Below are 13,945 nucleotides of genomic sequence, written 5' to 3'. Positions count from 1 at the left end.
TCACCAGTAGGGTGAGCTCTCTGCGTAGTACATGTGCAGTGCTGCGTGACTTCAATGTGATTTCAATGAGATTTGGGTGCTATAAAATGCTCTAGTAGATTATTAATTTAAAGTTTTGTTTCTGATGAAGTTGGATACTTAAATCTGACGAAAAGTACATGTTTAAAGAGAAGCTTTAATAAATATTTCAAACGCAGGTTTCGTAATGGATTTTTCACGTGGTTTTGGAAGACAGTGTTTGGGAAGTTTTTTGTTTACCTGTTTCAAACCATTTTCAAGGCTTGTTTTTTTAACAAGAGCCGTAGTCCATATTCATAGTTCAGTCAAAGTTTCTGCATTCTATTATATGTATGTGTGCTATGCGTCTGTATGTGGTCTCACCCTGTCTTCTGACCCTGCCTTTGCTGTAGTGCTGCATTACTGTTTGGTAAGTTTTTCCTTTTGGAAGTGCTTACATTGAAGGTGACCTGCATCTTGTTCTTCATCTTGCCACTAATTATTAGTCTAAATCCCTATAGATTCTCTTTTTCTTTCCCTGCCAGCTGAACATTAGCTAACCTAGGTGCCTTTCCTTGATCATTGGGTCTACAAACCCCTCCTGACTCTCCTGGACTAACTCTTTATTAGGGATGATGTCTGTGAGGTGATTGAGAAATCTTGGGACAACATCATATCGCTTATGTAAGAGTCTTTCTTATTTAATATACATACATATATATATATATATATATATATATATATATATATATATGTGTGTGTGTGTGTGTGTGTGTGACAACATCATATTGCTTATGTAAGAGTCTTTCTTATTTAATACACACACACACACACACACACACATATATATATATATATATATATATATATATATATATGTGTGTGTGTGTGTGTGTGTGTGTGTGTGTGTGTGTATGTGAGTGTATGTTATATTCAAAGATTAACAAATGCATTTCAAGAGAAGAATATATGGTATAAAATAGGTATTGTGCAACTCAGTGTTATGGAGGGGGGGTGAGTTTTAAAATACAGAACAATGCAAGCTGTTACGGGAGTTGTTCTTAAACACTGAAACTGAAAAATTTAATTTTACAAGCCCTGGATGTCAAAGAATGTTATGGTAATGTAGGAATAGTCAGAAACACATTTTGTCATATGAGAAGTTCCTTGGCTTGTGTTGTAATGCTTTCGCTTCTCAGTCAGATGATTTTTTAAATGTTTGTTTTAAATAAAAATAGATTTGGATTTTACAAGTGACATGTTATTTTTCTTCTCTACTAGTGTAAGATGTGTTGTTCTACATACTTTTAACTTTATGCCCGCTGACCATCAAACATTCCTGTATTGAACTTCAATCCATTCATTTCCTGATACTGGTATCCCAAGCATAGATGTGAGAGCCATCCAGAAGGTCTATCATACAAACAGCACCATGGGGTGAACTGTGCCCTCACTGGGATTCTGGAAATGGAAGTATTTCTTTTATGGGCCTAAACCTTCTTCTGGGTAGGAGACATGTGACCAGTATCACCACAGGGGCTGATAAATGTTTTCCATGTGAATGTAGGCTTTCCATGATCTTAAGATGGTAGGTTTTGACCATGTTTGAAACCTGGTGAGCCCAATACACTCCAAGGTCACTATGTGCATTGCCTCTACTCTGAGGAGATTATGGCATCTCACAGTGTGAACCCCCAACACTAATTGCCAAAGCAGGCAACTCCAAAAGATGCCTGTGCCACTAATTCTACCTGAGTTGCCTAGGGTGTTTTCAGGGCATGTGGTGCTGTTCAGTGTTATTAGTCTAAATAACAAATTGTCTGAACTTGTAGCCCTCCTGCATTTGGAGCCCATTTACATGCATGTTATTATAGAAACATGATTTAAAATGCATAAAGCACCCCCCTCCGTACCAGGGTTTTGTGTCTACAATGCCTTTAGCTTCAATATCAACTGTGGTTGAGTATCCATATTTTTTCAAGACCACATTACATCAAGGCAAATTCCCAGAGACCCACACACCCAGGTTATTGAGATTCAACTCACTCTAAATAAAATAATAACACTGGTGACTGTAGACCAAATCCACAACTCGAGCAGGGTAAATATCTACTAAGAAGGATTTCCACCAGTAAAGAAGTTTGTTGAAACAATTTATTGTAGCACAATATCCATAGAGCTCCAGCAAATTGTAAGGTTTAGCGCTTTCATGTGAATGTAAACAGACTTCTTCAGAACCATTAATTACAAGTTAATTGAACCTTATAAAGCCGTTTTGGCGCCAAAAAAGAAAGAAAAATCCCCAACAATTTGGAACAATAAATAACACATTACATATATATTTAAAAATAATACAATACTGTACTAAATTGCTTAGTAAAATCAACAATAAATCTCATTGTTAAAAACATTGAATGTTCGTGAGAGTGTATGTATAAATAAATTATGTATAATATAATATAATATAATATAATTCCTACTGAACAATATTTGATTAATTGGTACACAAACTAAATCCACCTATAAAATATATAGTGTGTCCAACTGTTTGTTGACATCTGTAATATATTGACCTTAAAAAATGTTGGCCTCAAAAATTGTATGATAATGGGTAGGTACATACTGTATACACCACTTTAACCACGGTCTAATAATAGAAAAGGTTTTGTACTAATACTATCATTAAGACCGGGAATAGTCGTGGCATCACAGAAAATTTGCCATTCACTCTCCTTGTATGCCAAGAAAACTTTCCAATTACCACCACAGGCAGAGGTGTCAACTTGATCAATAATGGAAAATTTAAATACATGATCTTCCCCTTTGTCCAACACATGTTTACTTAGTGCATTTTTGTTATCCCCTTTTTTTATCTTATATAAATGTTCATATATGCGTGTTTTTAGTTTTCTTTCAGTCTTGCCTATATAATAGGCAGGACAGAGTAAACAGGTAGCAATGTAAACTACTCTTTGAGTGTTACAGTTCCCTTTTCTACCATAACACACTGTTCTCAACACATTGTGAAGTTTAATCGTCTTGTTCTCATTAATGTGTTTGTAGTGGCTACAAGTACCACATTTACTGGTTCCACTCTTAATCTGTGTAAATTTTGTTTTAGGACCACCCTCTAACATCCTTTTTAAATTAAAAGAAGTTTTACAAACAGTAATGGGCTTACTCGCTAAAAGTGAACTACTACTTTCCGAAGTGTTAATCAGTTCCCAATGTCTGCTCAAAATCTCCTTCACTAAATTAGTGTAAGGGTTAAACATGATGATACATACTGTCTTACTAACTTCTCCACCCTTCTTTAGGGCAGTGCATCCGGGCAGCTAGAATGTCCTCTACTAGGGATACTATGGAAAGTGAAATTGACGGTATTTACCAAATGTTTTTGAATAGAAGTTATCCAAAAGTTATGTTAGACAATGTGGTAGGTTATGTTAAAAGCTGTTGGGGTAATAGATATACACCTTTATTAGGCAAAAACTTTTTAGACAGCAACGTAAAGAAGGGTGGAGAAGTTATTAAGACAGTATGTATCATCATGTTTAACCCTTACACTAATTTAGTGAAGGAGTTGGGGATTTTTCTTTCTTTTTTGGCGCCAAAACGGCTTTATAAGGTTCAATTAACTTGTAATTAATGGTTCTGAAGAAGTCTGTTTACATTCAGATGAAAGCGCTAAACCTTAAAATTTGCTGGAGCTCTATGGATATTGTGCTACAATAAATTGTTTCAACAAACTTCTTTACTGGTGGAAATCCTTCTTAGTAGATATTTACCCTGCTCGAGTTGTGGATTTGGTCTTCAGTCACCAGTGTTATTATTTTGTGGTCTTTAGTGCTTTTGGGTTTCACTCTAAATAAAAACAGCTATCATATCATGGCATGTTATGGGACCCACATGATAACCCCCCAAAATCATGTCCCTTTCTTAAATACAATTGATAAATTTCATATGCAAAAAAATGCTCCATCCTTCTGGATGACAAACTGGGAGACCTGTAGCTTACATGTAGGCTATACTCAAAAATTCCTTGATTTCACAATCAAGAATTCCTAGATCAATAATCAGAGCCCACTACTAGAGGACAAAATGTTTTTGACACAGTCCTTACAATTAAAGCATCTGTATGCACTATCCCATTGGTATATCTTTCCCCGACAAGGCTGAACACAAACTAATAACCTTCTCTTTCAAAATTCCTAAACTGGCATATCCAAATATCACAGTATTCAAGACTTCATATGAACAAATTTCCTACAATTATCTGATGAAGTTTCAAAGTTCATGTGTAACTGTAACCTCTACAGTGTTGCCATGACTAGTAGTTATGCAAATAAATTCTACACTTACCTAGAAAACTGTTTACATCTTTCAGTCTCTACTAAAACTAAACAAAACTGGAAGAGTAACAGCAAGCAAGCCTTGTAGTCTAAATGCATAACAAAGAATATGACAAAAAGAAAAAGCGCATTAGAATGTATAGCAAAACTAAAGACACACAAATCAAAGTCAATGTCAAAGGTTATCCAAGGTACTGAAAAATATAAGGACTTCAAAGGCTTCCCATGAACTTAGGCTGGCATTGTAATCTAAGGATAATTAGAAATCATTCTTTACTTACATTTGGAAGTTACAGATTAACACTCATCATTGATCTAAAGTTATCCATAACGGCACTGCTTGCACCGATCCAGTGGACATCACAAATGTATCAGCAAACAAATGCAGTGCAAATTTCACCTTAGAGATATCTATTTAAAACCCACATATACCTAACGATTGCAAATTCCCTATCATCTCAAAAGAACACTTGTTAAAAGTACTCTTCAAAACAAAAACAAAATTCAGTTTGTATGGAACTTGCCTGCTGAACAATAATAAACATGCACTGGTGAACCCACTGCTACAGCTATTTAACTGAGCTTATTCACCAGCTTTGTCTCTGAGATTTGTAACACTGCAGTTTGGATGTCATTTCACAAGGCTAGCCTCAACATGGACCCCGGGAATTACAGACCCATCAGCCTGACAAGCCTCATCTGCAATGCCATGGAATGAGGCATAACAGAGCCAATAAACTACAATAAAAAAAAAACTTATATAAGACTTGACTTCCAGCAGTTTGGATTTGCTAAGGGTAGAGCCTCTCTAATGAGTCTAGTGATTTTTTTAAATTTATTTTTGAGAGGGAAACAGACCACGGGCAGTGGTCATGCTGTCTATACAGCATACCTTGACCTCACCAAGTCATTTGATACCATACCAAATGGCAACATTATCAACAAAGTAAATACACTCCAAACTGATCCCTATGTAGTGAAATGGGCAGCTAATTAGTTGAGGGTCAGAAATCACACTATGAAGGTAGCATTCTTATCCTAAGTTGGCAGGAAGGTAACCAGTGGGATATCATAGGGATCCATGCTAGGACCCCTGCTATTCAGTGTATTCTAGTTAAGCAAGTTTGCAGATTATTATAAACTGGGTGTTATACTCAAATCCCCTTCTGATATGCAGAAACTACAAAGTAAACTTAACACATGCTAATAGGTTTTGCCCTGGGAAAGGGCTAAAACTAAATGCTGAAAAATGCAATACTGTTGCGTTTGGTAAACAAACCCTCAGCCCAGCTTATACTAATAGAAAACACCCCACTACAAAATGAAGATGTGGTGACAGACTTTGCAAGATCAGGAAGTAACTCCCTCTCCTTTGATCTTCATGTTGCAACAGTGGTCAGGAAATCCTGTCTGGCACAGCTGATTGCTACAGGTATTTCCTCTACATCCAAAGAAGTCCTTAACCCTCTATATTCTGTACTGAACATCATTGAATAAAATACCTTCGTTGGGGTCAGATTAAGCAGTTGGAGAGACCTTAAAGGTTCCTGACAAAAAAAAAATAAATAAAAAGATCATATGTCTAAAGGACCTGAGCTACCAAGAAAGACTGGAGGCCTTGTTCCTGTATTCATTGTCCTATAGACTCTTTATGGATGATCTCTGCCTTGTCTTTTAGGCCATTAGGGATCTGAAAGTACAAGACCAATTGCTTCTCCAGAAATAAAATAGTTCAGTGAACACTAGATCCAGACATCTGAACATGCTTTGGCAAATAAATAAATCATGGTTTGGAGACATATTCCTCACATGATGATTACCACTATAGATCAAGCAATGTTCCATCCTATCTTCTAATAAGAAGGAATTAGACAATTGGATCGGTACTAATAAATTCTTGTTGGGTATTTCTGACCTATTGTTCCTTGAAGAAGGAGGTAAGGGCTAAGAATGGGTACTGGCAGGCATAAATCATCTCATGACCCAGTTGCCTTGTACATTCTGTGATTCTATACTACTATGACTTACTAAAAATATGCTGACAAAAGAAAACCTAGTAAAAATATACCATCTTTAAGGATTTTTCAGATACAGCAATGGTGGCCTGAATACTGTCTCTAAGGATTTTTCTAAAGGTAGCTACTGTGACTGAATACTTTCCCATGCCGCTTATGAAGATTGTGTTATTTGCTGCTCTCTCAGAATTGTTCATAATTCAATACAAACTTTAACCAACTACATTGACATATTCATCCATATGAGACCTAATTATGGTAGGGAATTATACAGTAAACCTAAACAGTGAAGTTCCAATTCAATAAATTATTAAACCAAATGAAAAGAATGTTCAAAGCCTGTAGACTACACCAAATTCAACAATACTGAGGTAAACTCCATCCAAAAAGAACTCACCAAAACAATTAAATGAAGCAAAGCTTCATTTGAGTTAAAACTTGCTATCATGATGAATAACAGTAATGAAACCTTCTACAACCACATGCAAAAAATAAAAGAGAAGGAGAAAATATGCTGTATGCTACAAGAAACTGGTATCATCATAACAGCTACAACAGATACAGCCAATGTGCTAGCATATAGATATGGAACAGTTTGCAGGCCACAGCTGAACACTCCATGCACTTCCCCCTGCAGCATAATATCGCTTGGAATTGCATCCAAAATGGTCGTCTCTGCCATCAGTAAAGTCAGAAACACCAATACTATGTGGCATGATGAGATACTATGGAGCTTCATTTGTGCAGTCAAATATAGCTCAATGTACTCCCTTAAATACATTTTTAACAGAACATTAAAAAACGTTGCATCCCTGATTTCAGAAAGCATGCATTGAGTAGCCAAAATGTGGACATAAAGTTTAGTCAAGAGGGACAAATATGGAAGGGTGCATTTTTAATGCATCCATCTTGCACAAATACCATTATTGGTATGGACATTCTAGGACCTTTAGGCATAGTAATTGATTTACCTAATGAAATTCTGTGGATGGGAGACAAACAACAAAGAGAGGAAGAGCAAAATACAGGTTGCTATGCAATCTCTCTACCTGACAAACCTGAAAAACCTACAGGCTATATAAATACAGACAGTAAGGATGTATGGAAGCATTTACAACAGCAATTCCCAAATCTATGGTCCAAGGGTCCTAGTGATTGTGGGAAACTAGAAAGCCAAGTAGGAATAGGAAGTGATCAGGACTATATACCACCTTTTCAAAAACAATATCATATTCCTAGGGAAGCAGAAGAACATATGGAAAAATGTATTGCAGAATGGGAAAGAGAAGGGATTATACAAAAAGGCAACAGTCCTACAAATTCACCAATCTGGCCAGTTAAGAAAAAAGATGGTAGTTATCGTCTTGTTATTGATTTACGAAAGGTTAATCAATATACCACTCCTAGAGCACACTTGATTCCAGGAGTCCCAGAGTTGGCTGCACATATTAAGCCACAAAGTAAGTGGTTTACAGTAATAGATTTAGCAAATGTTTTTGCAGTGCCACTCAGGAAAAAAAGATTGGCCAAGATTTGCCTTTACATTTAAAACCAGCAATATGTTATGACAAGGTTACCACAAGGGTTTCAAAACAGTCCAGTTATTTTTCATCAGACAGTAGGATCCATTCTACAACATTTGGAAAAGGATGATTCAGTAATACATTACATTGATGATATTTTAATTCAGTCAGAAACAGTAGAGGAGCATGTACAGCTTCTTAAGAAAGTTTTCATACTCTACAGCAAGCAGGGTTTAAGGTTAAAAGTGAAAAATTCAGTTTATGACACAAAAAGTTAAGTTTCTAGGTACTATTATAAAACCAACAGGAAGATCTCCTTGCCCTGTACGTGTACAAGGCATTTTACAAAATGGAAAAGCCACTGACTATAGCAGACTTACATAAATTCATGGGAATCATGAATTACAATAGGGAATTTATAGAGGATTATGCAGCCATGGCTGCTCCCCTATACAAAATGTTACATGAACAAAAGAACTCCACCTTTTTAGAGTGGGGATCTCATGAAGAGGAGGCATTTTCTCAGATAAAAATAAAACTAGCACAAGCTACAGAACTAATAGCGCCCACTCCAAGGTTACCATTTGTGTTATAAGCAGCAGCAGGGAAAAAAACACTGTCTGTGGTACTACTACAGGAATGGCCACATGGTAGTGACAACAGAATGGAAAAAACATTACGCCCAGTCACTTTCTTTAGCAGAAAGATGACTCCAGTGGAATTGGGTTACCATCCATGTATACAGCAGTTATTAGCCATTTACTGGGGTATTAAACAAACTGAATATTTGACCGTATTTTCCAGCATTATAGTACAAACACCACATCAAGCTGTAAAAGCTTTGATAGACAGTTTTGAAAATGAATAAAATTACAGATGGTATTAGTCAGGCAGTCTTTGCAAAACGGATGGCACTTTTGGAATGAAAACTGTTACTATACAGACAGGGGATAAATACCATTTGTCAAACCATATGGGATATGAAGGAAAACAGCATAACTGTTTAGAAAGATAATGTCACCTGAGGTGCAATTTTTAGCATCTGATTTTGATCACTTTAAGCCATCCATCTTTGTGGATGAAGCACATATTGGGACCAAGGCAGATACTGGACAGGATTTGCCATAGTTCCAGAGAATCCACAATTGGGTTCTCCTGAACTAATCAAGTTACCAGGGCATATGTCAGCTCAAAGAGCTGAACTGGAGGCAGTATTGTATGTGCTAAAGTATTACAATCCTATTAACATTTTTTCAGATAGTGCTTATGTAGTAAATTCTTTAAGACTACATATGGAAACCTGGGTAAGACGAGGATTTGTGGATAGTGTAGGTAAACCATTACAGCATGCTGAAGTATTAAAAGACATATATAAAGTTATAACAATGTCAAAACAACAAGGACAGTATAGCATCTTAAAAGTAAAAGCACATCAAAAGCCAACCAGTGAAACTTACAGATTAAATGTGTTAGCTGATACCTTGGCCAAACAAGCAGCACAAAATGGAAAAGAACTTCCAGAATATGAGTATGCCAATGTAGAAGTTAGTGTCTTAAAAGAGCTAGATAAAGAGTCAATAGAGAAAGACCTTGTAAATATACAAAACAACAGGGCTTAAAAAGAAGAAACTGATCAGTGCAGATTGGCAGGTATACCACCAAAGGAGTACTATGCATACACGACCTCCAAAGGGTTACAGTTGCCATATGTACCATTTCAGTTGGCACGCCAGTTGGTCAAGTTAAATCACCAAATACTGGGCCATATAGGAACTGATAAGTTATGGGTAGTTGTTGGAACCCAAATTTAAAAAAGGTCTGCAAACTGATTATAGAAGAATGTTTAATCTGTCTTCAGGTAAATGCTAAAAGCAAAAGGCCTCAGTTACATCAAATACAGCCAGCGGATGGGCCATGGTATGCAGTTCAAATAGATTATGCAGGTCCATTACCAACAACAAAGGGAGGTTACAGATATTTACTAGTAGTAGTGGACGTCTTTTCAAAATGGGTAGAAGCAATTCCTACCAAAACCATGACAGCAAAGGCAACAGCAGAAGCCTTATGGAAAAATATTTTCTGTCATTGGGGATGGCCACGGGTTATAGAGTCAGACAATGGCCCACAGTTTGTTAGTGATCTCATTAAACAAATGTATAATTTGTTAGGCATACAGCAAAGGTTTCATGTACCATACCATCCACAATCTAATGGCATTGTAGAACGTATGAATCGGACGTTAAAAGAACGTCTAAAAAGGCATGCTTGGAAAAGGGCAATACATGGGTACATCATCTGCCTGGTATTTTAATGGGTATTCGAGCAACACCAAACAGCAAAACAGGTATTTCCCCATATGAAATAATGACAGGCCGCAAAATGCCCATACAATTGCCATTTGATCCAGATTTACCTAATGGTAGGCCCATGCTAGAAATTAGCAAACATCAGGAATGGCTAAAACAACTTACTAGTATATGTGACTATAATGCAAGGGAGCAAGCGTTCCATCTATGGAAAAAGGTGCCAATAATACCAGCTGAAGAAAACCTTCCCTGTGGAATGAAAGTATTGGTAAAAACATTCCAAATGGAAGGACCATGGGCTAGCAATTGGCAAGGCCCTTTTGAAGTAGGGGAACAAAATGGACCATTAGTGTACAAAATCAAAGGAAAAAAAAACAGAACAATGTTGGTACATAAAGATCAACTAAGAATGATAAAAAATAGTGAACAATGTAAATCTGATTAAATGTATTCTTTTGTAGGTTTCCAACAGAGAAAACCCTAATGAAATTGACATGGTTTAAAGTGCATCCTTTTGGAAATCCAGTTTTGGATGACCAAAGGCAAAATGATTCAACAATGGAATTTCTATTTAAAGGATGTTTTTAAATTGATAATAGCTATTATACTAACTATTATTGTATTGCTTAGTATTAAATTATACTTACAACCTGTTAATCAAACTGTAAAGTTACATAAGAGAGAGAGTAAAGAAATGTGGAAAAATGAACAAGACTGGTCACCATCTTTTAACACTTTCTTAGCAAGACAATGTTGGTATGCAAAAGCATGAATGTTTCTAATTGTTGGGTGTGTAGTCAAATACCATAAATAACAGGGGTAATGCCTCTAATACCTATTCCACTAAATTCTCTTAGTAGTTGGAGAGTATTAATAAATGAAACAGGAGATCAAGTTATAAATGTACAATTACGTGAAACAAGAGTACAGTTATCTGCTATAGTACAGGGGATCACATGTTTTCAACAAAATGGAACTGTTCCAGTGGGTAATAGCAATTGTATTCAAACAATTGAAATGATAAATTTTCACAACCACATACCAGTACGTGGAGTATTTTCACATGGTTTTCCTATTTTAATACCAATTAAGGGTCAGTTAATATTAAGTGACACAGCAGTATTTCACTTTTCACAAAATGACAAAAAATGACTGTAAAACTAATATTACATGTTGGAGAAGTAAAACAGATAAAAACTTTACAGTTGTACATGATAAAACTCCTACTATGGGGCAAGTAAATGGCAGTCTGGTAAATAGCAGTGTTGCTCTATCAGATGGGTTATATTACATCTGTGGTAAATATGCTTATAAATGGTTACCAAAGGGATGGGATGGCACCTGTTATATAGGATTAGTGGTACCAGCAATGCATCATGTAAAAGAGTTACCAAAAGGAAACATTAGGAATACAAAAAGAAAAGGGATATATTACCTGTAATTGAAAGTCCAGAAAATCCAGTAGACACCTTAGATACATCACATGCATATATCATCAAAATCTTGATTGTATTAAATTAAAAGATATGGATTTAGGAGGTGATGTAATCTCTGGAGCAGGTATTTTCCTTGGTGCGGGCTGCAAAAGCCATCTGGGAACTGAGAAAACTATCTAAACTAGTTGAGGTATTGGCAAATGCCACTTTCAATGTAGTCCTTGACATTACTGTCGAAATGACAGCAATACGAACTATGGTTTTGCAAAATCGAATGGCATTAGATTACATATTAGCATCACAAGAGGGTACATGTGCTTTAATAGGAGAACAGTGTTGTACATTTATTCCAGACAAAACAGAATCTGTAAAAGCACATTTAGAAGTGATTGCACAAGTATCTCAACATACTAGAAAAAACTGGAATGATGACTGGAGTGAATGGTTTAGTAATCTATTTACAGGATGGACAGGAAAAATCACTGTATTTTTAATTTCTTTTATTGTTATTGTAATGCTTGGTTGCATATTATTTACATGTATTAAAGTCTGCTTAGCAAAAGCTAGTCAAGTTACTGTTGTTAATTGTCATAATGAAAACGTATTACCAAATAATGCTGAATTTATTTCTCTAGTTTAAAATAAAAAAGACGGAATTGTTAGAGTGTGCTCAACAATATACTAAGGTTGAAAGTAATTTTGCTGCAATTATGCAACATAAATAATGTATAAGATAAAGTTTGCTTAAATGTAGAAATAGAGTTTAGTAATATGTAATCAGCATCCATACTAAATTACCATGGCTTGGAAAGGAATCTGTTGAATGCACATTTTTCCCTTACACACTCAAAACAGGATGTATGCAACAGCCAAAATACAAAATCTGCTTCTAAAGAACGGACATTTTTCCCTTACAGACTCAAAACAGGATGTATGCAAGCACAAAAATGCAAAATCTGCTTTTAAAGAACAATGACATGTTATTCTGCATGGAAAAAACAGGATATGGCACAAGAACAGATGTTTTTATACAAAGATCCAAATAAAATACAGGATGTTCATTAATTGTCAGAAAAGCTGATCTCTTACAATGTGTTTTCTCAAAAATATGTTTTTCTTCATAAAAAACAGGATATGCTTATCACCATTGACATAAGAACACATGTTTCTATACACAGATTCAAATAGAATACAGGACAATGTGTTTCCTCAAAAATATGTTTTTCTACATGGACATCAGGACACTGTTACAGGATATTCACACTGTCAGAAAAGCTGGTCTCTTACAAGACATTGTTAAACAAGGAAGTTTAGTATTGTTTCTACAGGATAAGCAATTCTCCAAAATATGTTTATGCATGACTAAAAACTGTATATAAAGAGCTGTATAAATCCAGTTGTTTAGAGGTATGATAGGGACACAAGTCCTAAGGTAAATGTTATATCTCTCACATCATCTGTACTATATGAGAAGTAAAGTTGGAACAGTACTTTTAAGCTGCAACGGTTTGGCAGTTTGATTTATTATAAAAAGTTATTTGTTACTGCTCTCTAAAGTTGATGCTGCAAAGTATATTCTCTCATCAGTGTATATTCTGCAAGTTTCTGTATGCAACAGACTGTGAATGCAAATATAACCAGACTTTGAATTTTAGCAGAATTCAGCCAGCAAGACTGAGTGTCTTAAGAATACTTCAAATCCATCACACAGCAAGTAAGCTCCATATAATTTTTTCAAGTGGGTACTGGCAGGCATAAATCATCTCATGACCCAGTTGTCTTGTACATTCTGTGATTCTATGCTACTATGACTTACTAAAAATATGCTGACAAAAGAAAACCTAGTAAAAATATACCATCTTTAAGGATTTTTCAGATACAGCAATGGTGGCCTGAATACTGTCTCTAAGGATTTTTCTAAAGGTAGCTACTGTGACTGAATACTTTCCCATGCCGCTTATGAAGATTGTGTTATTTGCTGCTCTCTCAGAATTGTTCATAATTCAATACAAACTTTAACCAACTACATTGACATATTCATCCATATGAGACCTAATTATGGTAGGGAATTATACAGTAAACCTAAACAGTGAAGTTCCAATTCAATAAATTATTAAACCAAATGAAAAGAATGTTCAAAGCCTGTAGACTACACCAAATTCAACAATACTGAGGTAAACTCCATCCAAAAAGAACTCACTAAAATTTAAATGAAGCAAAGCTTCATTTGAGTTAAACTTGCTATCATGATGAATAACAGTAATGAAAAACATCACAAAATAATTAACATGAAGCAAAGCTTCAGTTTGGGCAGGC

General features: G+C 35.6%; 1 protein-coding gene across 1 annotated transcript in view; it reads left to right on the top strand.

The window, feature by feature from the left end:
* The window catches only part of LOC122800030, a 938,706-nt gene that overhangs the window by 357,251 nt on the left and 567,510 nt on the right, over positions 1 to 13,945 (top strand). The gene's annotated exons all lie outside the window — the stretch shown is intronic.

Source organism: Protopterus annectens, chromosome 1.part0 (genome assembly GCF_019279795.1).
Source record: "Protopterus annectens isolate FY-2018-M chromosome 1.part0, PAN1.0, whole genome shotgun sequence".
Classification (NCBI taxonomy): domain Eukaryota; kingdom Metazoa; phylum Chordata; order Ceratodontiformes; family Protopteridae; genus Protopterus; species Protopterus annectens.
This window is presented reverse-complemented; position numbering and strand designations above follow the sequence as displayed.